The following is a 27912-nucleotide window of genomic DNA, read 5'->3' on the forward strand; positions in this document are numbered from 1 at the left end:
GGAGATGCCTGTCCCCGCACACCTACACACAGGCGGCTTAACCCCAAGCTGGATTCACCTCCCCAGACTGGTGTCAGAGCTTCGGGGCTGGCTGCAATGCCTGAATACGAGCACCCGGTGCCACTTGAGGTGCCTCTGGGTGCTCCAGCCCCATTCCCGGAGCACAGAACCCCAGCCCATGCATCCCCCCCCAGCCCAGGAGCTGCCTGTGGTGGTGGGCACAGTGTGGGGCCAGCCTGGAGCAGCCCCATCCGAGGGCCTTGTTTCCGACACAGTTTTCAGCCTGCTAATTTCTAACACTCCTCCCGGTTGTTGGAGCAGCCCGGAGATGACAGCAGTAAACACTTGTGTTTGGACAAGCCAGACTTCTCGTCTTCAGCATCTGCCGAGTTTTACAGTTTGAGCACAAATTGCCTTCTTTAAAAGCATTCTTTCCTGGAATTACCACGTTGTTTTTGCCACCTCATGCTGCTGTCTCGGGAACAAACCAACCCTTCCTGAGCTCCTGCTCCTGCCCACAGCTCTGGCCCCTGCCTGCACCCAGTGCTCGGTGCTGCTTGCTCCAGCAGCACACCTCTCCACCACAAACTGGACATTTGCCGTGCAAAAGAGAGAGCAGCGAGCACAATCCCATCCCCCTGGAGCTCACCTGCACAATGGCAAACCAAGGACTCCCTGCTACAAGGCATCCCCAGGCTGAGGCTGATTTCTATCGGTAGCCGATGGACCACGTAACGAGCAGCCAGCCAGGAGTTAGCATTTCATTGAGCAATCCTAGCAGGAATTACCACCAAATTTGTAGCTGGCCTGAAGTTGAAGCATCATCAATACAAAAGGGAACAGGGTTATTGCACAAGAAGGACTGCCTGATGTTGAGGTCTGGAGTAACATCACTCCAGTGTAATTGAAGGGAGGAAATACCAGCTGTGTGCTTAGGAGCTGATCCCTGAGGATTTCGGCTCAAAAACGGGAGTCCATCGGTTAGAAATGACAGAATTTGGTTTGTTCAATGCAACAAAGCGAAGGCTAAGGAGACACAGAAACGCCTGCTATAAATACGGCAGGGAAGTAAACACCATGGAGAGAGAAGACCTATTTAATCCAAAGCACAAATTGGCACAAGAATAAATAAATATAAATTTGCCATGAACATAGGCTGAAAATTAATAGGATTCTAACCACCAGAGAAGTAATGTTCTAAAACAACCTTTTGACAAGCAGGAAACCATACTGATTTCAGGATGGCTTTTGAACCATTTATAGTTCATAGGAGGACAAGGACAATAGTGGACAACGTGTTTAATGTCTTAGAAATCTGTATACACAAACATTAGAAACAGAACAAACAGGAGGAGCTCGAATTCTTCACACAAAGCAAAATTCTGATTTAATTGGCGTAACAGGGGCTTGTTGGGATAACTTATGTCTGGAATATTAATATCCAACTGTATAGCTTGTTCAGGAAGGGCAAACAAGGAGAAAAAGGAGGATATCAAGAGCATAGGTACATTCTCTGAGTATAAGACTGCAGGAGGAAATAGTCTCTGAATAAGAATTAAAGAAGGAAAAATGGGTGCTGCTAGAGCAGAGGCATATAGCTAGGAAGAGAAAACAGAACAGCCATTTTAATGAGTGGTTTGCAAAATCATCTGAAAGATGGTACGTGGTGGTAGCGAGGGATTTTAGCTACTCAGAATTGCTTGACAGGGATCCTGTAAATCATTGACTGCTTGGCAAATTTTATGACTGCACTGGTAGAGCAGTTCTTACCCGAAAGGTAAAACAGACAAACAAAAAAGCTAAAGCTGTCTAGATTTGCTTCTGGCCAAAAGGGAAGGATAACAAGACAAAAACAGCTGCTTCATAAACTGGTAGAATCAGTGAGGTTGAGCAGAGGGAAGGCAAATCTATGCAGATTGCTAAAAGGAACTTGTGGCTACTTAGAGAAACAACAGCAACAAATGCAAACTGTTTTGATGAAGAAGCAGCAGTCAAAATTAATTAAAAGATCAACTTTTCAAAACCACAAACTGACTGGTTTCAAACATGGGGCAGAAGTGAAAAGGAAAAAAAAAAAAAAAAAAAAAAAACACTTCAGGTTACTTGGGATGGACAGTTAAGAAAAGCACGAGGAATTGGGGACAAAGTCTGCGGGTCTGGGCTCCAAAGGATATAAAGCCTCAGAGGATGGGGAGGCACCAAGAGCTGCGCTGTCAGCAAGCAGAGGGCGAAGGTGAGAGGTGGTCCAGTGCTCCACCACGCAGAACTGGTGCTGGGAGGTGACAGTCACAAGCACGACGCTCCTTTTGCTTTTCTGCCTTTACTAAAAAGGGAGCTCCTCCCGCGAGCCCCAGCGACAGAAGTGTGAAATCTTCAGCAATATGACGGAAAGAGGTAACAGATTAGAAAGTCCTTAGACAAGTTATTTTTTAGATTAGCCGGGCTTGATCATGGAGGGCTCCTGAACCCACAGATCCAGAGCATTCAGCAGTTGTCTTCAAGAATCCTCTCGATGTCACAAGGAAGATGCCATATACAGGGATTTTCATAAAGCTTTTGACACCATCTTGTATGACATTCCTATAAATGAAGTAGAGAAAGTCATCTAAGTTAAGCTTCTCTAAATCAAGTGCAAAACCAGCTGGAAAATCTACTTGGGAGATAGTTTAGCTCAAAATAGGAAAATATATCAAGTGGAAATCTGGCCTAGGCCTACCATTATTCACTGTTTTCATACCTGACTTTCATGATGGCATAAAGACATTTCTTATTAAACCTGCAGGCGGATCAACTTAAAAGCCAGGATTAGAATTCAAAACAAGCTTGATAAATTGGGAGAAACGGCCTGCAAAAAAAAAAAAAAAAAATAGGCTGCAATTTAGGAAGGGCACGTGCAAGCTCCTGTGCCCACATAAGGATTTACAGATTAGGGAACAAACTGCTCTAAAATAACATAGACAGAGGTGGGCACCACACCAAATGGGAGGCAACCATACTGTGTTACTGCAAATATGGGATGCATCGTGCCAGAGTGTATATATTAGCTTATAAACTGGGGTCCCACAAACACCTGTAAGGAATGGTCCTTCCCTGGGCCCCAACCCCATGGGTAAGAATTTTTTTTCCTTATCTCTAGCGCAAGTTTCCCTTAAAGCAGGCTGCGCCCGTTGCCTCTCACATTCTCCGTTTTCCCTGGGTTTCTTTTTCCAGGGCATCTTTTTATTCACTCCTAGTAATTTTCCTTTGAATAATCCTTTGAATGCATTTACTGGCATTTAATGCATTTAATGGCATTGTGATGGTCTGAGCAAAGACGCGTTGCATTAACGTGTAAATATCCAGCGTATTAATCTCAGCTACAAGGTGGATGCGAGGCATTTCATAAGGATGCTTTCTCCCACCAGGATGACAAAGTGTGTTTGTTTCTCTATAATTACAAGCGGGAGTACACCTCCACACTTCACACTTCAGCTCTGCTTGTCTATTTATTGCAGTTTTGGCAAATTCATATGTCACTGAACGGGACCCTCTTGTTTGGTTTCTTGACTTTTCTGCTCAAATTTGTCTGTTTTGCTGTTCTGAAGATTTACTGGCTTGGGTGTTTTTTTAGCTTTCTCAAACTCTTGGTCAAGCATTTGTGTCCCTTCTTGCTGCAGCCCTTCATCATTTATCTGATGAAGGATGTCTTAGGGAGACCAAATTAAGCATGCCTCCTAAGCATTAAATCTGCAACATATTTCAAAGACTTTCTTGTGCCTCCTGCAATACCACAGAGAAGAGGAATCCTTCATATTTAAGATCCTGGGAATGAATTCCCTAAAACACAGAGGGAAAAAGGTGGAGGATGGGGGACTGGGATGCAGTCCAAGTATCATTCATGGTATCTATGTATCACTTTTGGTCCTAGAACACATGGCAGCATTAAGGTGCTGACATGCTTGTTAGCCTTTAAGGTGTATTAAATATGAAATGCTGCAGGGAAAAAGAAAAAAAAAAAAAAAGTGCCTCTGCCCTAGAGGGGGAGAATTGCAAGTATTTATGGCCAGGCTTTCAAACAAATCCTCGTGGCCAGAGACCAGCTCTCCAAGCCACACTGAAGGGCAGCGTGGGACTCTCCAGCACCAAACAGCTCAGCAACAGCCTGCAGTGACTTCCTTGAGTGGTCAGAAAGGTCAGGTAGGTGATGACTATTTTTCCCATTCTGCAGTGAATACAATCAAGCAAAGGAGCCTTTTTTTGCTTTCCTCCATCCAGCCTCATCAGAGGCCTTCTCTCACCCTATATCTCCCGGAGGTGCAAGGCTGTGGATGCTGCCCCTGGACGCAGCCCCTTGGTAGCTTCCAGCCCCAAACTGGGCACACCAGTAGCCTCCGTCTTTACTGCAGCAGGAGCACTCTGCACCAAACAGCAAAGTTTGAAAACAGGCCCTTTGGCAAAGCCTGGAACTTACTCGAAACAAACCAGGAGCAACCACAAGGCTGCAGATGTCTTCCAGCTGTCTCCCTGGTCAAAGACACCATCCATCAGCTCTGAGGTTATGACCACAGGGCCAGGTCTGGGGCTGTTCACACACCAGTGGCCCCAGGTGCCGAGTCCTACCTTCAGCACACATTTCAACAGACTTAAAGGGTTTTTGTTTGTTTGTTTGATTCAGCAGCTGATGCGTAGCAGTGTATTTAAAGGCACCCGGAGCCAACTCAGCAGTTATTGCTGGAGATTGATCCTGGCAAATTTTCTCCAGAGCAAACATGAGCACCAGCAAAATCTCCATAGATGTGATGAGGACCCAGTTTCCTACAGACCCTTGTCTCCTTGCAGATCTCCTTGCTGTGGCTTTTTGCCCCATGAGGCTAAATTTGGGGTGCCAACCACCAGGGCATTGTGGAAGGAAGCTGGGGCTGGTGCAGGGCTTCCCAGGCAGGTTTAGATTTGCTTATCCTAAATAAAACTGCACCACTGAAAAACGCTGTCACTCACAATTTATCTCATTTTCTAGTGAATATGTCGAGGACTGCCAGCTCCAGCACAGATCTTCACACCACTCCACACCTAATTCTCCTTCCCTGTGAAAACTAAATATTAATTCCAGTCTTTGCTCCCTATCCTTTAACATGTTATTACTCCCTGCAAGAACTTTCCCCTCAAACCGTGACTGCTGAATTTCCTTCAGAGCTGTTAAAGAAGGGCTTTTCCCACACTTCTGTAAATCCAAATATCCACTATCACCTGGACCCCGTTAGTCAAATAGCTGTTAATACCTTCTAGGACACTGAAGAAGCATGTCAGGTAAAATCCCTGCCAACACCACAGCTGTTGGTAGGGCTGGTGATGTTTTCTGGCCACCTTTTCCTTTTTGCCTTATATACGAGTTCAGGCAGCTGGAACTGCTCTGATGAGTCTTTCTGCAAGCTTTCAAATCCATCTGTTCCTGATACTCTGTGCTTCCCTTCATATCAGAGCCTCCAGAGTTGGTATTTAACACTCCTTAGCTTTCCCTGATTCCATTTTTATGTAAATACACATTTATCATGTTTGCCTGAGGAGAAAGTATTTGTGGTTTCAAATTCCCCAGTGCTGCCTAATGCTTGCATGCACAGCCTTTAAATGCTGTGACCCTCTGTCAGGGAGACAGTGGAGATTTCGAGAGGATCTAAAGCCAATTATTCTAACTCCTGTACACCAAAGGGCAATGAGTTGGTTAAACTTACCATTTGTGCTGCTCTAATTCCACGGCAACAGAAACCTGTTGGGAAGTTGGGATTCCTCTGGCAGCACGAGGAGGCACCAGCGGTGTCACCACCTCGTGGGGGGCTCCTCAGATCCCATTGGGATTTGTGCCAGGGACCTCTGTCAGCAGAGACCAGGGCATGGCAGCTCTCAGGCCAGAGCAGATATCTGAAAAAATAATATGAAAGAGTCCCTCTAAGACATGCCTTGTCCTCTTCACCAGCAGTACACGAGAGTATTGGGAACTAGCTCAGGTGGCCTCACGATTTGTGGATATCTGTGGTGAAGTGACATGATTTAATTAATGAAATCATTGATCCAAGAGGGCCTGAGGCTGTCAGCTGGATGCCTGGGTTTCTGGTTTCTTGCTTCCCAAGAAGACAGGAACAGAAAATGGGCCAGGAGCTGGACAAACCACAGTATTAGGAGTGGCCACGCACAGCACCCGAGAGAAACTGAGGCAGGCTTGCCAGAAGGACTGAGTGTGCTGATGTGGACCAACTGTGGATCATCATCAGCACAGATGGACACTGTGTTCTGCCTGGAGGGAGGGCTGGAAAATTTCTTACCTGTCATTAGGTCACTGTGAGGCCAAAGACCCATTTTCTCCACCACAAAAGATGTCACAAAATTATTGCAAGTTCCCTTTTGGGTGACCTAGTGCCCCAGATTTCCCTTCAAACGTTGCTGTCTGTAAGGAGGTCACATCTTGCTTCACGGGAAAGGAAGAACAAATCCAGGGGCAGCTCCCCAGCTTTCTGGATGGGGAGAAACATGACTCCCTTACAGCAAGAAATGCTGGAGAAAACTGGGAATTCCTGCCCTGGCCCAAGGTAAAAACCTGTGCAGACTTCTGGGTCTGCTAGTGAGAGATCACCAAGGCAGATCTACGGGTGGAAGTGAGGAAGTGAGAACAGAGCCAGGAGGTCCAGCAGATGGGAAGAAAGGTATTTCTGTGCCAATATTTGGAAAGGTAAATGAGAAGACTTGGGTAATTACAAGCCTGTCAATCGGACAGGGAATAGCTGGCCGTTCTATTGGAGTTCCCCGAAAACAAACTTCATCAGCATAACCTGTTCTCTTGATGGAATGATAAATCTGGGTGATAAAGGTAAATTAATAATTTAATGACAATTAAATGTGAAGAGCATTTCATTTGGTACCTCATGACATTATGATCACGAAACTCAAATGGTAAAATCAACATCTCCCCTATAAAATGGGCTGCGAGCATCGCGACCTACAGGTCTCAACCTGCACTGAAAATGTGCCACCACCAGGAGGTCTCCAGAGCATCCTGCAAAAAAACGGCTGTCAGACAGATCTGAACAAGTGAAACGGACACAATCCTGAATCACACCTACCAGATTCTTCTCTCCTAACCGTGGATATATCCAGTGCCAGCGTCAGCATCTCAGCTGTCACCTCAGACTCCATTTAGAAGCAGAGATTGCATCCAGGCAGGCCAGGGAGAGCAAATTGAGGGGTTCTGCTCAAAATCAGACATCTACAAGGGAACAGCTTCCTACCAGGGCCAGAGGAGCTCAGTTGCCTAAATGTTGGCTTCTATAGTGCAGCTCCAGACACCTTGGGGTGCCCCACACATTCCTACACAGCTGACAGATCAACCACAGGGTCTGTGGGAGACTCACGTGCAGATGAATCTAAGGTAGTACTGAGAGATTGGTATTAAGGCAACAAAACTAAGCCCTGGCACTCTACGTGGAAAGGTCTGGTGAGAGATTCGAGTGAAGTTAGTGTCTTTTCTGCAACTATCCAGAGCCATTTGAGGTGCCCTGGAGACCCACCTCTGCCTCCAGCTGTCAGCTCGGATGTGTGCACGTTATCCAGCAGTGCAACAACAGGATAGTGGTTGGACTTCATGATCTCGGAGGTCTTTTCCAACCTAAATGACTCTGTGATTCTGTGACATCCGTGCCTGGGCAGGGACTGAACAGGCTGCACGGCCACCCGCGGGTGCGTGCACATGGCAGGACGCGGTGCCAGGCCGATGTTCCTATCTCCTGTAGGCAGAAAGGCCCGCAGGTATCCTGCTTCCCGGGCAGATATTCAAAGCTCTGGGATATTGCACACATATTTTCTCAGCTTCACGTTGCTGGGCATTTGGCACGCTCCTAAGGAATCTGGCTTTGCAGGGCACAGGGACTCCAGGCAGCCGTGTTTTTTTCCTGCTTCCCAGATGGCCTCGGGGAGGAAGCGGTCAGCTCAGGCAGAAAGAAGCTCCTCCAGGCACGCCCAGCAATGCAGTTACAGGCAGCTGTGGAAATTTATTCTCCAGAAAGCCGAGGTGCCAGGGAGTATCGCCAGATGATGCTCCAGGATCCTGAAACTGCAGGCAGCGGGTAACACACAGAGACATTGATGTAGGGATATCACATCGCCAGGTGGAACCCTGTCGTGGCTCCTCAACAAGCCCAGGCACAGCAAAGAAAACACAAGGGCACCACTGCTCGCAAGGGCAGGTGCCAGACTGCACCACCATCCCCTGCCCAGGCTCCTGCTGCACTCTGCAAAAGCCTCTGGTTGCTGGCAGGTAAGTGACAAATCCAACAGCCACAGGCAAAGCTCTCCAATTCCAGAATCTAACCCCAAAACGGGGGCTGCACCCAGCACCCACCATCCCGGGGGAGATGCCCCCTTTCTGCAGTAATTCCTCCAAAACAGTGAGCAGGGAAGGTGGTGGCACCAAGAACTGGGCTAAATGCCTGGCCTCCAGCGTGGCTGGCAGCTCAGACCTCACACTGCTTTCAGTCGCTGCTGTACTTTTAATCTCATACAGTAAGCAATTAAACTGTTATCCCTTTTAATTTTGCCACTGATATGTTTCCTAACACGGAGCTCTTGCCCGATGCAGAGAGCAGTAGATTTAGTGAGAATATAACGGGCTTGAGAGGTGCTTGTCAGTGCTGGTTTTCTCAGGTCAGTCTAAGTGCCTGTGCCAGAGAGTTAATTTGTGAATAGCAGGTTTATAAATCAGATGAAGTTCATCAACAAAACACATACTTCACACTAGGAACTCCCCAAGGGTTATACAGGTGCAATCTGGATCCCTAATAAGCTTTGGGCATGGGGTCTATTACCTCTTACTGGAGGGAAGGGAGGAATAAAATCTCAATTTCCAGTTAGTCACAGAGATTTGATCAACACATTTGTGTTAATGATCTGTAGAGTGCAAATTGCGTGAAATCTAAAGAGACACGGAGAGGAAGATGTTACGGACTGCGGGTGCCCAGAGCCCCAGTCCCACGCTCGGCCTCTGAGCAGCTTTTGGGGAAAGGACCATTTTGGTTTCTTTGTGCAATACCTAACGCAGTAAAGTCCCAGCATATAAATGGGGTCCACTGGGCCTGCTGCTATGCGGATACTAAATAGTTATAAGCAAGCAGGAGGGAACTGTAGCATATCCTTACCTGGCAGGGTCAGACTTTGCATACTGTGTTTTCAAGTATACTTGCTGCATGCTGCGATTAGTGTAGCAGCAGCAGGGTAATTTTTCACACATGTCTGCAACAAAACAACAGTGCAGTTAATATACAGGATCCTGTGCAAGCGCCAGCATCAGCAATTTAACGGCAGCGCCTTGACTCCATCACCGCAGGGCACGCAGGGAGCCTTCGTCACAAGGTGAGGAAGACAGCACGACCGAGTGCCTCCCCTGAGGCTGGCGGGGAGGTCCTCCTGCCCTCCCCAGCCCTACCCTTGGCTATCAGATGGCCACGTTTTCCTCCCCTGCCATGTGGCTGCTCTTGTCTGGATGTGTCCCTAGCTGCTCTCGCCATCTGCTCTCTTGCAACTGAATCACCTCGCTCACTGGCCCGGCGTAACTGGAGGCAGGTTAAGAGTTAAAATCCCAGTTTAGCTGTGTTTTAGGTTGCGTCCAGAGAAAGCTGTGCCCCACTCCATAGGTATGGATCGAAGAGGAGCTCAAGAAAATATAAGCTTTATCACACATCTGCTCTAACCAGCTCCTCTCTGCACCCCTCAGCAGCACGCGGGGCAGGACAGGGCTGGGAAGCCAGTCCCTTTTCCTGTTCCCAAAACCTGGGGTCGACCCAGCTGCAGCCAAATCACCACCAAAGGTTTTTTGGCTCAGATCCACACAGGAATTGGGGATGGGGTGACCAGGAATCCACCTGTGTACGATGAAGTACTGCTGTTGCTGATGGAGCTCGGTGTGCCAGACCCACACTCACACCCTGTGGTTGCCTTGATGCCCTTTCTTTCCCCTTATTGCCCCCTCCCCAAATTGTTTTATGGGCAAAAGGAAGCCCCGCAGTGCAGTGTTCAAACAGAAGATTGTATCCACATGTGAAGGCACTGCATTTGCAAAAATAAATAAATTCAATTTTGCCTTCTCTGTACTTGGCCCCAAATTGGGCAAAACACCGTGTCCTGTCATCCTGCCTGATTTGAGGATTTGTTTCTCAGGCTGGGAATTAACCAGAGTGGAGATTTTTTTAAAAGTCTCCTAGCTCCATCAGAAATGCCACCACGTTACAGAACAGGAACAGGAAATCTCTTGGTAGGAAAACAAATCTAAGTTTACCCTGCCCTCGTGCCTGGTGGAGCCACCCTTCTCCAGCACCAGACTTTCAGACCAGAGGCACCAGACCTCGCTGGCCTCACCACTGCTCCATGGTACAGCTGCAAACTCCCTCCCTGCCACGACCCTGGAGCCCTGATGCATAAAATCCACTTGCTGTCAGTCCCGTGGATGCTCCTTGCCTCGCACAGCCCATTAAAACATTTCTCCCAAATGATCTGACAGCTTCCAGGCACCTTCAGCTCCAGGCTCCTCTGTAACCGCATCGTTTTGCACCGCCAGCAGCTGAATCCCTGCTCAGAACCCCGGGGCCAAGCTCACCTCTCCCCCCACTCCCTCTGCACCTTCAGGGGAAGGGAGAAGCCGGTTGTGGAAGCGCAAATTGGTGGGATAAGCTGGTGCTCAGCTGAGCCCACTGAGCTCTCCTACTTATTCCAAGTGAACTGCTCACTTTGAAGGGATAAACAGTCTGATTAAACTAACAGCTCTTCCTTCCTAGCAGTGATTCTCTTTGAAGGATATAGGCAAAGCCAGAGCGAGAGCAATTTCTAGCAGCAAATCCACTGCTGACTCCTCCTGGGAGAGAGGCCTCTGTGCAGAACGGGAGGAGGAGAGCCAGAGCGGAAAAGCTGGTGGAGCTTTGCTTTCTATCAAGTAATCTTGTTATTGCAATTTCAGAGCTAAATGGTAAATAGGCAAGACTGCTGGGCAGTGCAGCAGGAAGCAGGCCTGGGTCACGGCGTAATTTAGCTGATACAAACAATAACCTGTGCCTGGACAGTCTGCTGATACAAACCTCAGGGTACCAGCGGAATCGTGCCACGCAGGCAGGCAGTCCCGTCGTCCCAGGATGAATCCAGCTGTGCTGGGAGGGCTGATATGGGACAAGTAGGAAAGATGAACAGATAATGAGTGTAAATCTGCTCAGGTGTACTAATGGGTCTTACCAGGCTAAAAAGGAACCTCAGGGGGGCTGTTCTGGGTCTAATGCTCCCCAATGTTTACCCCGATAGAGAAGGGGAAGGGTGGAGGAGATGCAGAGAGCACCTCGCACAGTGGCCTTGGGTGAACCTGAAGCATCTTTATCCAACCTGACAGGACGCAGGCACAGTGAGGGCGATTTGCATTTTCCAAGGAGAGGCAGTGTTCTCCAAACAGCTCCTCAGCTGGCGACACGTCTCTGTACCCTCCTGACCCCGATCCTTCCCAGTTCCCGAGCCCTTCTCTGGGCCAGGAGCTCACATCCAACCTGCTCTGAGTGCCATCAGCCCATCCTGCCCTGCACGCCTCTCATCCAGCTGCATTTGCTCCTGCAAGGAGCTCAGCACCTGCAGAGCTCACCCATTTCACACCGCCGCGGTGCACTGTCTGTGCTCCACGTCTTTATTTCCAGGCAGATTAACCAGTCTTCTCTGGACAGCTACACATTACATTGTTTTGTGCCGCGTTTCTGCACCACTCAGTGTGGTTTATATCTTCATCATTCAGTGTACAGCCTCAGGGCTTGTTTACTACACATCAAACCCTGTTCTGAATAGGGAATCTTTTACTTCCTCTTGCGCTTATCTATTGCTCTCATCACCCGGGGAAGTAAGTCTCAGAAATATCACAGAGGTTGCAGATTCTCGTGGTGCCCTCTGACACGAGATGTATTCTCCTCCTGCAACCTGCTCTTAGGCATGTCTCTCCGAAGGCAGTCCTGTGGCATCCAGCAGCATCAGACTTAATTCAGCGCTCACACTGCCAACGCAGCTGTGGTCCTGCCAAGCCCAGACCCCCTTCCCTCGTTGCACGGTGCTCTGAATGCAGCAGGTGTTCCCAAAAGAAAAACAACTTGTCCAGGAAATTAGAGCGTGAATAGTACAGTTTGCTTGCCACCGGCAAAGATAAGTTATCTCATTTCTGGTACCCCGTAAGATCTCAGTTCTTGTCTTAACCCTCTCAGCGTGCTCATAACAGGGGAAGGTTCTTATCCAATATCTCAGCTTTCAAAAAGAAGAGGGATGTATCACATCCTACTGTCCTCTTCCGCCAAAGTGCACTGATACAATAATCACAGAAATGTTTTGGTTGGGATGGACCCCAGAGGTCTCTCGTTCAACCACGGATCAGAGCAGAGCTGAATTACATCACTCAGAGCCTTGTGCTTTTGAATACCTCTGAAGATGGAGATCCCACCGCCTCTTTGGCCTCGTTCCCAGTGTTTCACCCCCCTAACAGGGAAGATTTTTTCCTTCAGACCAAGCAGAAGTTTGCTTGTTCCAAATTGTGTCCATTGTCCATCGCCTTTCCAGTGTGCACAAAGTTTGGCTTCCTCTCTCTGAGTATCCACGAGGTAGCAGGAGACAGCAATTTGATCCCCCCTCTTGCCTCTCCCCATTTCCCATATGCTTAAGCCCACAATCATCTTCGTGGGCCTCCTCTGGACTTGCCCCTCTGTGTTGATCTCTCTCTTTTACTGGGGAGCCCAAAATAGGATGCCAGCTTCAGCCTTGCCAGTGCTGGGAAGCCACAAGAAGCTGGCCACCAGCTCCATGCCACCGACTGCGACCCCGAGAGCTGGCAGGACACCCACCCACCATTTATCCCATCTCTATCTTACAAATCAAGGCCATGTCAAAGCCTTGCTGAAGCCCAGGTATGCGATATCCCCTGCTCTCATCTGTCATCTCCTCACAGCAGGCAAATCACTCGGCTGGTCAGGCACGATTTGTCCTTGGTAGCTTCACACTGCAGAGCTCAGGTTTTCCTCGAGCACCACAGGGTGACAGCAAGTCATCAGCGCCCTGAAGTCGCTGCCAAGAGAAGTCTGCCATTCCCAGCAGTGAATTCTTCCTCCTCAGTCTTGCACATGCTTGGATTGGTTTCTGTGTGTTTTGGTAACACTGCCTTCTTGCTGGTTCCCAGCTGAAGTTTGGAAGTTGCCCAGTAGCCTCCTCCAGCTTCGGTTAACAGAAAGGGCTGTTGTTTGCTACACAGAGACGCCTGGCTTCATCAACCCTTTAGCATGTTTCGTTCAGAGAGCTCAAGCTCAGGTCACGCAATGGGCACTGATGAGCTAAAACCACGTGGGGCCCAAACGAGACCTGAGGCTGTCTGGTCAAGGCAACCCCCCTGGCCATCTACAATAAAGACAATAGGAATATTTAGTGGGGAACTAATGAAATCCGAGGTTCCCTCTTTGGGCCCAGACTGGGGAAGAGCTGTAGCTGCTCACCAGGATTGAAAGACAGTAAATGCACGAGTTTGAACCCAAATTTCCTTTCTTGGTACAGCTAAATCTTTCCGTTCTTCACTTCTTTTCATTTTTTTTTCCTACCTAGAAAAGTTTAATTAGAACAACTTAACTCTAGTTGCAGACAGCTGAAGATTGGGGCTTTGCACTGGACTGAGCAGAGAAGTGGCACCGTGGGCACAATTTTCTGTCTTCCTGCCCCGTGCCACATCCCGCAGCAATCACACACCTCCCTGCTTATGGCACAGGTCATGCTCCCGTCACACCCAGCAGTCCCCTTTCCCCTGCCCACTCACAAGGCTGAATGACATGTTGGATTTTCCAGCCTTAAAGCCATTTTCCAGTGCTCCGTGTGACAGCCCCGAGGTGCCCCCAGATGTCTCCCATGCTCCGTCAGCACTTGTTTGTCCATGGGGTCAAGCAGCTCCACAGGGTCAGTTCAGTGTGGACTTCTTTCTTACTTCAGTTTTTTCTAGCCTGAAACTGAGAAAAAAAAACACAAACGGTTTTGCACCTAATAATAGAAGCTGTGAAGAGTTAAAACGTCCCAGGAGTAGAAGGAGCTTTGATTCATTTCTTCACATAAAAAGTTTCTAATTATACTGAGTCTTATCTCTGTGCTAGAGCGGATTCATAACTCTGCCTTTGTCCTTGATGTGCTCAGAAGCACTGGCTAGATTTCGGACAGTGTGGGGATGACAGTTTAGGAGAGAAAAGCAGTTACTGGGTATCGTTTGGGGAGGAGGGGCGCTCAGCTTTGGGAGCTCCAGGGACAGGTCTGGAGAAAAGGCACGACCAGTGATGGAGGCATCCTGGTGCACGTGGTGCAGCCACAGGCTGGATGACATCCCGAGGTCCCTTCCCACCCAGATTTTCCTACAAGAACCTGATCTCGAGCAGAAGGATCCATCTCCAGGAGCTCCCGGTGCAGGGCTAGGACGCAATCGATGCGCAGATGGGAACCCGGTCTTCTCCCCGTCATCAGAGGCAGCAGCAGGCCCACACGCTCCAGCTCTGCATCCTGAGCTCCCAGGCGTCTCCGGAGAGCTCGCGCAATGGGAGAACGCGCAGGCACTTCTGCTAGGACAAACCAGTCAGCCAAGCACTTAAGCAGCACTCCAAATCTCCTTACATAACTTCCGAAACAAAGGCTGCCCATGCAGCCGCTCTAGGCAGGCAATCAAACACGCTCCCTCCCACACAGAGGGCATGTTCCCGTGACAGGTTCCTACATCAAATTTCCACCTCGGGTTTTTGCAGAGGGCCCAGGCGCACTCACACATGCGTGCACACACACGCACGCTGCCCTTTGTTGTTATACAATGCCTGATTTTTGCAGTTCAACGCTGAACGCAGATACAAGAGATGCGATTTGCGATGCGAGTTACACGTAGTTCAAGTAGTGATAACAGCGGGATTAACGGTGACTGGACCTGCTGCCATCGGCCACGCAGACACAGAATAAAAGCTCTTGCACTCGGCAGTGTCAGACCAGGAGCCAGCAGAGCCTCTCCTCTCCCCAGCCCCTGCAGCCTTCGCTGGGTGGTGGCAAGCTGCAGAGGGCGATTTGCTCCACGTGCTTTGGAGAGCATCCTTCCCAGGATGGATGCAGCAAGCAGTGGTGATACGGACAAAGACAGAGTGTGAGCAAATGCTCTCGGGGCTGGTGCTCGAGCTGGGCAAATATCAGAGGCAGAAATCCAGTGCTGTGAGTGGAAGAGTTGGTCCTGCACCCCTCCGGCCCTGCACTGCCCCGTGAGCAGCAATGGAGAGGCCACAAAGACATCATCCCCCTCTGGGGAACTGGCACAGCTGGAAACTTAACGGCAAAAAGGCAGTGGTTCTGCAGCTGGAGTTATTTCCCTGAACACGTCACCTTGTGACCACAAGCCCAGTTGTGCTGGCTTATGAGCACAGCAGGTCTGCAGCAGAGGAAGGAGAGGCGGGGAGGCGCAGGCACTCCTGCTTCCAGGGAGACATCAAAAAGCAGTGAAATCTACAAAGTAGCTGCTATTCCTGATGTACTTCCTCCTCTCTGTACCCTTTCTCTTTGCTCTCAGCCTGGCGATGCCCACGGAGGAGTGATGGGTTATTCCAGCAAAATCCCAGACGAGGCCATTAGCTCAGCAGCGGCGAGCTGCTGCTAGCACTGCGGAGCAGCCATCTCAAACACTGAGCCTCACTAAAAAGGCTTCTCCGGCGGCGCTGGCTGCCGTGGCACACCCAGGGTAAGGCTGCAGGTAACGGTCTGCCATCCGGGGACGTGCCTGGCAAACCCGCTCGAGCAAAAATTCTGCAGCACGTATTCATCCAGAGAGAAAAGCCAGCCGTGGGAGTCGGAGAACATCCCACTCAAATGCACACGCACGCACACTTACTGCCTACACGGCTGATTTCAGCTCTGGAGAAGGGCCAAATCCCCATCAGTGCTGTGAGGTCCCACAAGACCAGAGCGAGGATGTTGCTCAGGGCAGCGCGGGTTCGGCTTTCCCCCGGCGCAGAGCGGCTCACGCTGAAACACGGCGCTGAAACGCGCTGCCGCTCTCCCAGATGATTTTATTTTCCCACAGAAGATCAACATCCAAAAAAGGTAGTTTTGAGATCAACTCTCAGAAAGCAAGAATCCAAAGTTTTAGTCACTGATAAATATTTTGGTTCTAGCTTTCCAACTGTGTCTGCTCCGATGAGAAAGCAACGTTTGTCCTCATCTAGGGGTCAGTGTGTTTTGTTAAAAGCACAGCATGGCAAATAAATCTCACTATTCCACTGTGAGAGCTGCTGAACGGTGCCATGACAGAAACCGGGCTGGCCCCTGCGGCTCTTACAGCTCCAGCCTTGGGAGCTGCCCTGCCTGTACCCGAGATGCTCACCTTGCCTGGGGCTCTGTCTCTGGCAGAAGAGGAGCCTGACCGCTCCGTGGGCATCCTCCTTCTTCTCCCCCAGCATCCACGCTTGTTGTGCCAGGAATGTTAGAGGAGAAATCCCCGCCTGCTGCCTTCGGTCTCTGCTGACGGACCTGTTGCCTCTGAAGTTTTCTGATCCCTTTTTGACCCTGCTGTTACCGCGTTTCCTTTGCCTCCTCCAGCAGCAAGTTCCTCACTTTCGCTTCCCGCTGTGGAAAGTTGAACTTCCTTTTATCTGCCTCAAACGGCTCTCCTCCCAGATTCATCAAGTGCACGTAGTTCCAGTGCTGTGGGATTTGGAGAATGACAGCTCTGCCTTTGTTGTATTCACCACCTCCATGATGTTGTAAACCTCAGCCACGTTCCCCCCTCTTATCACCTTCTCCCCTGTAAACTGGAGTTCAGGCCTCTTCCGTCTCCTAAGGCAGCTGCTTCAGCCCCTTGCTCATTTTAGCTGCTTCTCCCCACTTCTCTTTAACGTGAGATGCAGAGAGCAGAGGGTTCCCGGTGATCCCAAATATTTCCAGTAAGCCCCAGGGTGCTTAGGACAAGGGGGATTTTTCACACGAAGGACATACGGAGTAGACACAAGAGCGAGTAATTAATTACAGGAGAAGCAAATTACTTCAGCACTGCCACACACGGAGGCACAAAACCCAGCTGTAATGGGAACACCCCACGCCTCCCCAGGTCATTTACCTCTATGGCAGATGGGGATTAGCAGCCTTCTAAGCCAGGCTAAGGACTCCACAGTTAAGGGTGTAGTTTGCGCTCACTTATAAGCCTGATTTCACAGCCTACATTTCTCAAAAAACCATCTTTGCGCTTGAATTTCACACACGTTATCTGTGGCCAGAGCAGAATTTTGGCAAAATGCGAGATGAAGGGAAGAGAGGAGAGTCTCCGCTCCAAGAAATGTCTTCTCTGCAGACAGCTTGGCAATTCGTCCTCTTCAGGAGCAATTCCTGACGGCCAGGGCTGAGATGACAGCAGGGTACAATCTGGGACCACCAGCAAGAGTCACCGATGTGCTCCTCGATACCAGAGCCCAGGAGGCCCAAGCCTCAAGTCCTAAACGGCTGAGGATCCTGCACAGCATCCCAATGGTTAATCCTCTGCACTGCTCAAATCTTGCCCTCTCTTTCTTGTTTGAATCTGTGCTTTGCTTCAGCCACTTGACCTTCCTCAGTCTCTAGCTGGGATTATTCAGCCTTCCACCGTCAGAAATCTTCTGCCCTTGCAATGAACTGCAGATGAAAATCAGATCATTTTTTGGTCCCTCTTTAAAGCACGTCGAGCTCTTGGAGCTTGCTCTCAAAAGCAGACTTCCTAGCCTCTGAATTTCACTTGTGGCTGTTTTCTCTGTCCTTTCCAAACAGACTTTTTAAAGGTAGGAGCACAGTAGCTGGACGCAGCATCCATACGACAGGGATGAATGAAAAGACACTTCCCCTTTCTGCTCTTATTCAAGATTTCTTTGCAGAAACATCCTTCTCACCTCAGACACCAGTTCACATCTCAAACTCATATTTGTCGTCTATCCTTCGGGATCTTTCTTTTGTGTCTTCTTCCAAACAATGGCTCCCTGTTAGGGAAATATGAAGGCTGGTTTGCTGGATGTCATTTTGCAATTAGCCACATTAAAATGGACGCACCCATACCTTTCCATCACCCTGAGCCAGCCGTGCTAATATTTGCAGCCCCTAATTCACCTTTCCTGCATCAACTTGTTCAGCCTCTCCTGGCACCCAAGGTCTCTGCAGGACTCCAGCACTGGCCACGCAGGGAAACTGCCTCTTTGCTCCCACCTCAGTTCTGACCTTTCCACCAATCACTTCTACTTTCCTGCATTTTTTTTTTCTTAGTCTATGGCTGTTTATTTTCCTTACAGCCCTTTGGTGAAGGACATTCATTATCTAAGGCACTTTGGGAATCCCAGTAGAGTCTATTAAAGAAATTGTTCTTGTCTGGCCCTTCAGAGAACTCTGCTGCCTCTTCCCCAGTGATTCATGTGCACCCATTTGCCTGCAAACGCCATTCTTTGGTAGTGCAGAGCAAACTAATGCCAACAAATACTTCTCCAGATCTTTTCCGGAACACATTTGCAAATGTGCAATATTTCGGCCTTTATATGCAAAGCCATGTTTGAGAGAGCTCTTACAGCCTGCCATTTCTAATTCAGCAGTCCCATTCTTGGCTTTCTTAAGAAGTCTGAAGCGAGACAACCCAGCCCGGATGGTTTATCATTGTCCATTTTGTCAATTGGATCCATAATCTCTGCTCCAGGCTTTTCAGTTTTGGACATATTCTCTGATGAGCCTCCACGAAGGTTAATTACAGCATGGGAATCTCCATGTTTTCTTCTACAATCAACAATAATGCAAATAATTGCTTCAGTTTTTCTGCAATGGGATCGTCTCTTCTAATTGCTCCTTTTATACTCTGATCATGTTCTGGCTCCGTCAACTCCTTGGCACACTCTTTGTTTCTGATATATTTGAGAAAAATCTACTCTTTTCTTCTTTGGCTGTTCCTCAGATTCTTTCAGCTCGCCATTTGGGCCAGGAGCTCAGTGACAGATACCCAGAACAGGTACCCAGCACTACCATAGCCCCAGCTGGGTCCAGCCATCCTTTCCACGAGGTTTCTCTGGTTTTTACTGGTTAGTTTCCCCACTTCCTTTGGGTTGCAGCTCTCCTTCATACAACATTACTCACCCTACGGTGTCCCAGTGATTGTCTGCTTTGTCCAGGTTTTCAGTGTGCCCGTTTGTGTTCATGTCTTCATTTAGGATGTGCCAATCCATTCTGCCACTTCCCAAGGCTTTTGGAGATCTAGAATATACCTTAATTTTAATCCTCCATATAGTTTTCTTCTGGGCTACGTGACTGAGGCTAACACTGTAACCAGGCAGCGCAGCAAAGGAACTCAAAAGCCCTACAGAAGCTTTAAAAGCATAGCATTAATACATTTATTTTCAACAGTTAAGTCTGTAATCTGACCAAGAGATACCACCGGGGTTTGCAGGGCAAAACTTATTTTCCACGGAGCAGAAGTGGCAGCTAGCAATCTGTAATCTGCTACAATCTGCTCCTCCCAGAGCTCCAGCATAAGATTTGGGCAGGGAACAGCCTTAGGTCAACAGCTTGGCCACAGGGCAGAGCACTACAGCGTGCTTCAGCACCGTGCCGTATCTCTGCAGCTCAACTGGGACAATGCTGTCCTCTGGCGAGACAGCAGCCCGGCCACCAGCACCACCAGGACCGGGGCAGTTCATCATTTAGACCCGCAAAAGTAGAGAAGTCTGACAACATTTGTCCCCAGACAGCTCCGTTGTCTTATTTTCTGGTAAAATTGCTGAGGGCCCGGCACAACCACGCTGCTGGGGATGTAGCAGCTTTAACCATGCAGAAGATGTTACAACAAGCAGAGCTGGCATGTAAAGAAACCATCTCATTTCACAGGAAAGCAAAACCAAGATACAGATTTGCCTGTTCAGTGGCTTGACGTTTGTCTTGTGTCACGGACTCAGTCATTCAGGAAAAACATGTCATGTTCCTGTTACCTACCCCTTTGTCACTAGCCCACGGGCATGAGCTCAGGCACTGCCGAAGGGGTTTGTGCTCTCACACTCGAGGAGCTGCAGGCGCAGAAGTCCCAGCTAGCTGCACTGAAGGCATCCCTCTGCTCTCGAGTGTACCTTGGTGTCTCCAGGAGCTTCCTTTTCTCTTCTGTCACCCAAGGCTCCAGTGGAAACCCATGGAGTGCTCCAGTTTAGCTCTATCTGCCCACGTTCTCCCTAGTTATCAAGATGTCTGTGCCTGAATTCACACCACTGACTTCACGTAGCTGAATTCATGCAGGTCCCTCGTCCATGGACAGGACACACCTGGCCGTTCTGACTCACTGAGCACTGGAAACGAGAAAGTCTGCATCCTGGATCAATCTTTCTTGACCCTGATTTTTGCCACGAACCCATCTGATCCCATTCTGAACACGTTCCGCCTTCTGCATGAAGATGGATTCGGAAAGCGATATGAATGGATCGCATCCATTGATGCACCCACTTCTCAGGCAGTGGGAAATGACAAAAAAAAAAAATAAATAATCCTCTCTCCCCCTTTATCACAGCTGTCTGCCACACTCCCTTCAATTCACCCCATCCCAAGCTGGGCTCTACCCCATGAGCTGTTCTTTAGAGAGAAGCCAGCTTCGGCCTCCTTGCCAGAATTTCTGTACCTCCTCCAGTCAGCTCTATTGCCAGCTGCAACAGATACTATCAACACCCTGTACACACCGCTCTGTTTCCTCTGAATTCTGCTTTGCATGTATTTGAATTGAATGTAATCTGCCATTTTGTGCATGAGTATCATGGGACCCTCTTCAATTTCTTGCATTCAGCCCTAGATTTGGCTCTCCTGAATCATTTTTCCCTACGATTTTGCCAGCTTACTATTCACAGTCTTTTCTGGATCCTTTCTGAATGCGCTGATCAGCATGAATACCAGCACAGACCTCTGTAGGCTTCCACTGGCACCCGCCATCACTGTGAAAATGGACTCTTTACTCTTGTAAACACTTATTAATCTGTGGGCCTGCCTCTTCACCCCTAGAAAAGTTAGTTTCTTTGTAGGTCACTGTTGTGGAAACTTGCTCAAAACACATGAACCTCCACGTACAGGTGTATTAACTGCATCACCCTGGCCCACCAGCTCACTTACACCTTCAGAGAGCCTGGATACACCTCCAAGCTTTGATTTCCCTCTATAAGAACCAAATCAAACTCTTCCCCAGCATGCTGTATTCATCCAAGCAGCTAATAAAATTATTCTACATCATTGTTTCCAACCATTTGAGGCTGTTTGAACACTAACTCTGGTTCTTAAATCAGTCCAGGACTCCTTGTAGCCATCGACACCCTATTTGTCACCCTCCATCCCTCCAAGGCTGGGTTAGGCAATAAAGCACAAACCCCTTAGCAGCTGAACACCTTCACCACTGTGCTCCTTCGGCACCCTTAGGTGACTGCATTCGGCCTTGGCAATGTTCTGGTTTGCTCCTAAAACTCTTCCATCAACACTTACTTTCAGAGAATCACTCGAGCCCATCTTTCTCTGCACAGCAGGTTGCAAATACAGAAACCTTCTTGGGATGACACTGCAGCAAGCAGTAATGTCAGGAATTCATTCCCTTCTGCATGATAGCTTTGTTTGTTTTGTGTCCTCCCTGCTCCTGATGTGTGCATCAGGGCAGAGTTGCCTGGATGGTTTCCTTACAACTGGCCTGGTAAAAGGACTTTTAACTTCCAAATATATATATATATAGTGCCAGCATACAAATGAGAACAAAATACCTCCTGAAACAGGGGAAGCTCAGACCGGTGGGGAAAGAAAATAAAACAGAAGGATCTGAAACAAATTTACCTCCTTCCACTGTGTCCTTGCGGCGTGAATTTGTCCTTCGACTTCAATTTCAGCAGCTTTGAGGGGCTTCCAGCTTTCAGAGAAACTCGAGTCCCTCCTGGAGCTCTGCGCAAGGCTCCTTCCTTGGCTGCTGAAGCCTGGCTGTGCATCAGCTCCCCAGTCTGCTCGGCATCTCCTGGTGCCACGGAGCACGTTCCCTGCCCTCTCCGGTCGTCCCTGCGCTCCTGCAGCCCCCGGGAAGCTTCTCCACCAGCTGCTCCAGATGTCCTCTCCAACCCAGTCGCCTGCCAGCCTGCTGCTCGCCCCCCCTGGAGAACATGCAGTACATCTGCAAAAGCAGAGAACAAGGACTGTTTGCTCAAGACCTTCACACCACGGCTTTAAATACTCTCCATGGCAGAGCCAAGGATTTTACTCATTTAGCCGTTCCTTTTAATTTCCTTTTAACTAGCTTCGTCTTTTCATGTCGTTTAAAGACTTTTTCAAAATTCTGCTCTCTCTGCAGCCAACTTTTTTGGCTGTTTTTCCTCACAAGGATGTTGAATTTGAGTACATTACAGCCGGCATGAAAAAAAAAAAAAAGCATATCTTTGATAGTGATATATTGATCCAGGTTCTGTGTATTACTGTAGAATAAATCAAAAGTTACTTCTCCCCTTGTAAGGTCGTTCACTAGTTGCTTCATGGATTAGTCATTTATGGTGTCTAAAACTCATTTTCTCTTCCAAACAGAAGCAGCTTTCCCAGCCTCAAATTTTGTCCAGTTGCTCAAGTCATTTCCCCATAATAACAAAAATCTCGTTTTCAAGAGCTGAGGACTGCAAAGCTGGATATATAAAATGGCAACGTTCCAGGGATTAAACCCTTTTAACCAACAATTTATTGCACTAACTACATCCTCAGGTGACTAACTAGCTTCTAGTAAAAGAGGGGTTTCTGGAGCTGGTATCACCTCCCTGAAACAGAGCCTTTGAAATCTGCTCTGAAGTTTGAGAGTTGCCAAGGAGAAAGTTCTGTTACATTTGTCTTTTTCTGTTATTTTCTTTATGCCAGCTTTTCTAAGAACATTTTCTTTTTGATTGGCACTTCGTATTGTTTTGTTTGTAGCTATTTAAATGCGTTGTTTTGACATCATGTGCATTTATACTCAATACATCATTAATTGGGGCGAATTCCATTCCTTTGCAAGAATAAAATCCTCCGGAATAAGTCCCTACTCTATTTACAACGTTTTCTACACCATGGCTAAGCAAACCCACTGAAACCCCCTCTTCAAACCACGACGGAGACTTCAGCAGGATCTCAGGGAGGCCCCAAAGCTCGGCTCTACCTGTACCACCAGTGCTTCGAAAAGCAGTCTCTGCAACCCACGAAGAGCAAATTGCCAGCCAAGATTTGGAGTCAGCTCAGAGCTGTGCTGCAAGCCAGGAGCTAATAAATGTCACCGAGCCCGCACAGAGTAGATTAGAAACGGCCATTTGGATTTTGGCCATCAGGCTGTGCAGCGCAGCTGCGACACCTCTCTGCGCTCCTGCTTGAATGAGAATGGATTGGGGAAAAGAAAAAAAAAAAAAAGTTCATTTGTAATTTAAAAATCACCTGAGCGGGTTAATCTGCCTCGGGGAGTCACTCCAGTGGCCGGCACCTTATTCCAAATCCCAGGTGTCCTCTGCCAGCTGCCCGCCGCTGGCTCCTGCTCCGGTTACTTTTGTCCTCCAGACTGGAAGGCCTGTTAACAAAGCAGGTTTTTCGCTGAGACACTTAGGTACCATGACTAAGTAAGCCCTTAATGCTCTTAGAAATTCAATAGTTGAAGCAGATAAAGGTCATCTGGTGCTCCAGTGACCTCCCTGCCTTGTCTGCTCACTGTTTCTCCAGAACAGCCCCGTCCGCCGTTTGTTCATAGAAGCTGATGCTCCATTTGGCCCTCTTAAAGCTTTTATTCCGTTCCATCTTATCAAATCAGCAGCCCTGCCCTCCAAGCATTTTGTCATCTGCACAGCACAACAGAGACATTTCTGGGTTTTCTGCTAGGTTTCTGGTACAAACATCCAATATAGCTCTACAAAGGCCGTTTTTAGGCTTTGTGCTTTGAAGAAAGCGTGTGGTCTAGAAGCTACAGAACCAAAGGACGGTGCTGGGTACGGGGAAGATCCAGCAGTTACCTGCAATATGGGGATGCTGAGGGCTTGCTGCAGCACGGTGCAATCAGGAGCTGGTGGGCATCAGGCTGGACCCACCATACAGCCCTGCTGCATTCGGGTTTTGGTAGGCACTCCCCACTCCCGCCCGCTCTGCTGCTCTGGGTTGGCTTCAGACAGCTGAGAACAAACCCTGCCTTGAAGAAAATCAGCTCAAAGGAGCCCCTAAATATACGAAATCCAAGTGCTGGGCGGAATCCCCAGGCAAGGCCATCAGGTTCTGGATCCTGACACGCAGCAGAGCTGCGATCTGACTCACAGCAATGTGACTCAGGAGTAACTACCAAAGCCTTAACAGAAGCAAATCAAGGACAAGATATTTCTGTACCGAGGATCTCTGTCAAGTCAGTTTGGTTGCAGGTTGAGTTCGATGAAAGCCCGCAGCGGTCTGGAACAGGCATTACAAACATCTGGGCAGCATGCAAACACAGGTGAACCGCCTGGCCCTTGATCCTGATGTAAGAGGAGTTACGCAAGTCGGAGAAATACCAAAACACCTGGCTGCAAGCTCTGCAGAGCGGCCAGGGAAAGCTGCAAAGAGAAGCAGTCAAATGCCCAGATGCAATCACGTCCCTGCAAGGCTCTATCTCCCTGCCCAGGCGGCTGCAGAGAAGTGGCAGGCTCGCGTCTTTGATGAAGAAGATCAAAATGGCACCAGGCTCCAGCAAGGGCGCGATAACAGCGGATGATAATAAGGGACTTGAGCCACCCACATACAAATACACGGCGCAGCAGGACACAGCTTAGAGACAAAGTACCTCCACGCTCAGCATGCTGCTCCATGCCTGGAGCAAGGAGAGGAGCAGGAAGAAGTGGGAAGGCCATTCTTGACTTAGTTTTAAGTGGCACGCGGGAGAGAATTCACAAAGCAATCGCTGAGATGCTGAGTAACAGCAGCCCCGGCGCTGCTCAATTCAGCTTTGCGCGGGGAAGTCAGGACCAAGCAGCGGCGTGTGACACTAAGCGGAGGCAAACGCTAAAAACCAGTGTGAGGTTAATTGCAGGAGCATAAAGGGGTTCTGAAGAGCAAATAAGTAAAAGTATAAAAACAAACAACGGGGCTGAGCACGTCGAAAAGCCAGGAGGAGAACACGGGGCCGTGAGACTGTCAGGGGTTAAAGAGAGCAATTACGGGAGATGAGGATAGCGCTGAGCTGCTAAAGGGCTCTTCTGCTTCCATCTTCCACACCTTCCCTGGAGATTTCGGTGCCTTCTGTAGCCTCCAGGGGGTTATTATCTACGGCTGGGGCAACAGCAGACATGGCTAGGAAACGTGATCAGTTGAAGGGAAATACATTACCAAGCCCATTCATTCGGTTAAAAGGCTCCATCCTACTCCATCCTCCAACCCCACTTTCCACAGAGAGAGCTGGAGACACCACAAGGGAAAGGTGGGAGCTCCTGGTCTGATCCTAAAAGCCAGAAGACAGGCGAGACACCCAAAAAGGCCAAATTCAGATAACGAAAAGGGAAAGATCTTTTCCCGAGCTATGAGGTCAAACGGGAGGGGGTGAAATTGTAACCGGCACTGCTAGGGTATTTGGGGAAGTGTTTGAGCCCTGCGTTCCAGCCAGTTCTGGGTGGAAAGCCGGGGAATTGGTGCCAGGGTGGTTTGTTCTTCCTGTGTAGCAGATTAGCTGCAGCCAGGACATGGGGCTGGAAGGCTTTCACAGCTGATCAGGGCTGGCAGCTCTTAAAGTGATGTCAATAGGAGGTAAGCGAGCTCTGGTCGCTTCTACCCAAGGGTGCTGTACCTAAGTGGCGTGGCTGAAAAAAAAACAGCCCTGCACCTGTAGCCTTGCAGACCCACACCCCGCACAGATCCCTAACGAGGGGCTGCAGGATGCTGCCAGATCCCTGCTGGCACACGTGGGAGCGCCAGGAGGGCTCGAGGTTCAAGGGCTGCATGCTCCCAGCGAGCAAGGAGACCCGGAGGCCAACAGAGCTCGGCGTTTTACACCCACCTTCGCAGCCCTGCGTTGTCATCAGCAACGGGGAAGCAGAAAGATTTAGGCCGGCAGGGACTCGGGGAGGTCTCGCAGGCAGAGCGGAGCTGGGGAGCGCCGTCCTTCCCGAGCGTGCCGGAGGGAATCCGTGCAGGGGAGCTCCCGTTCCTGGGGGCTCCGAGGCGCCTCGGCAGAGGCGGCTGCGTGACAGCAGCCCCCTCGGCCGCTCGTTAGCGTCGAGTCCCCGGCGGTGGCAGATGCTTTGGGGCTGAATCACGGGGATTTGTCGCGCAGCGAGCGTCGCCTCGGCACCTGCTGCACGCTGAGAGCCTCCCCTCCCTCCCCCTGCCTCCAGCCACCCTGCCCTTCACGGGCCATCACCCCACGGGAGCCGCCTGCGCTGCACAGAGCGTGGGTGCTGCACCCACAGAGGCAGGGGACGGCCGTCGGCCGGCAGCCAGGCTCTCTGCAAAGCCCCCGCCTTGCAGGAAAAAGAGAAGGGGTTAAAAATCCCACCTGGAGCTACGCAGCCCCCCCAGGACGCAGGGAGAGGGGGCAGCAGGCTGGAGGAGCAGGGCTCGGGGAGGGGGCACGGGGATGTCTCCCGTGATGAAGCCGCAGCCCGAGGGAGGTGGGACGCGACATTTTGGGACACGACATTCCTCCCACGTCCTGCAGGACAAGCATCTGAGGCTCAGCTCATCGCGGGGACCCAGCTGAGCCCGAGACCCTCCTCCCCAGAGGGAACTGCCTCCCCGACCGCAGCCCCTGGGGCCAGGAGCCACTCACACCCGTCCCAGGGTGGTCCCGTGAGACCCTCCCCAGCTTCCCTGCCCCATCTCGGCCTCCCCACGGAGCCTCCCTCTCGCCACCCTCGTGCCTCCGAGAGGAGCAGTGCTTGCGTTCGCTCTGCTCCTGGGGGAGGACCTCTCACGAGCTGCTCTCGCAGCTCCCCAGCTCGCCAAAACTGCTTTCCAAAGGCAGCCCCGCTCCAGCTAACGACCTGAAGAGAGGCTCCCACAGCCTCGCTCGCCTACGCTGCCCCAAAATCTGCCCCGGGGGGCCACAGCCCTGCACCCTGAGCACCGAAATCCCAGCCGGACACCGCCGCACCGCGGGCAGCATCGCCTCCAGGACCGCATCCAGGCGCGGGGTGAAAATTGATGCTCTGACCACCAGAAAGCTGTTCCTCCCACAGCCCCTTCCCACGGAGATTATGACTAACAGAGCCATCCCTCCTGCACAGCGTTTGTGCAGGAGAGCATCGGGGTGTGGAGAAGCTCGGCACGCAGGCACGTGACGACGGGTTTATGCTGACGGGTGGCATGGGTTTTACTCAGTTCCCTTTGGACTGGCTGTGAAAAAAGGGGTTAATTTCTCCTCCAGGACTGCCGGAGGGAATCGGAGCTGGAAACGGGCTGGCACGGGGTGTTATCCCCTAAGGGGTGATGCCACGGATGGGTAACGGCGGATAAAAGGAGTTGCCTGGGAGATGCCACGGGATGGCAAGGGCGAAGCGCTGGCTTTTAGGGCCTGGCGGCCACGGAGTGGCACAAACGCGGATTTCACCCCAAATGTGAATGAGCCACGAGTCCGACACTGGGCCGGCAGTGGGGCACCGCAGAGGCAGAGCAGAAATCCCCAGCCCTGGGGTCCTGAGGTGGGCATGGGGCACGGCTCACCCACGGCTGCCGTCCTCCTGGCCCCTTGCTCGGCCTCGGGGCTCTACCACGTCCCCCCCAAATGCCCCAAGAGGGAGCAGAAGAGCTTTCTCCACCCCAAAGCTGACGTGTTTAACCAGATTCCCAGAGGAAAGCTCAGTGACGGCTGCACGTCCCCCTTGGGGGTCACCAGCCCCACAGCCACCCCCCCAGAGCCATCGCCCTGGGGACCCCTCAGCCATGGGTGCTGTG

General features: G+C 50.1%; 1 long non-coding RNA gene across 1 annotated transcript; it reads right to left on the reverse strand.

The window, feature by feature from the left end:
* Nucleotides 1–1284: 1284 nt before the first annotated feature.
* Nucleotides 1285–26158, reverse strand: LOC311425112. Its single transcript, XR_014686231.1, has 5 exons — nucleotides 26018–26158; nucleotides 23452–23581; nucleotides 21853–22180; nucleotides 5709–5895; nucleotides 1285–2580 (listed from the first exon to the last, which is right to left on the reverse strand). It is a non-coding gene; the product is annotated as an uncharacterized lncRNA (long non-coding RNA).
* Nucleotides 26159–27912: the final 1754 nt, after the last annotated feature.

The sequence above is a fragment of the Aythya ferina genome (assembly GCF_964211825.1).
Source record: "Aythya ferina genome assembly, chromosome: 29".
NCBI lineage: Eukaryota > Metazoa > Chordata > Aves > Anseriformes > Anatidae > Aythya > Aythya ferina.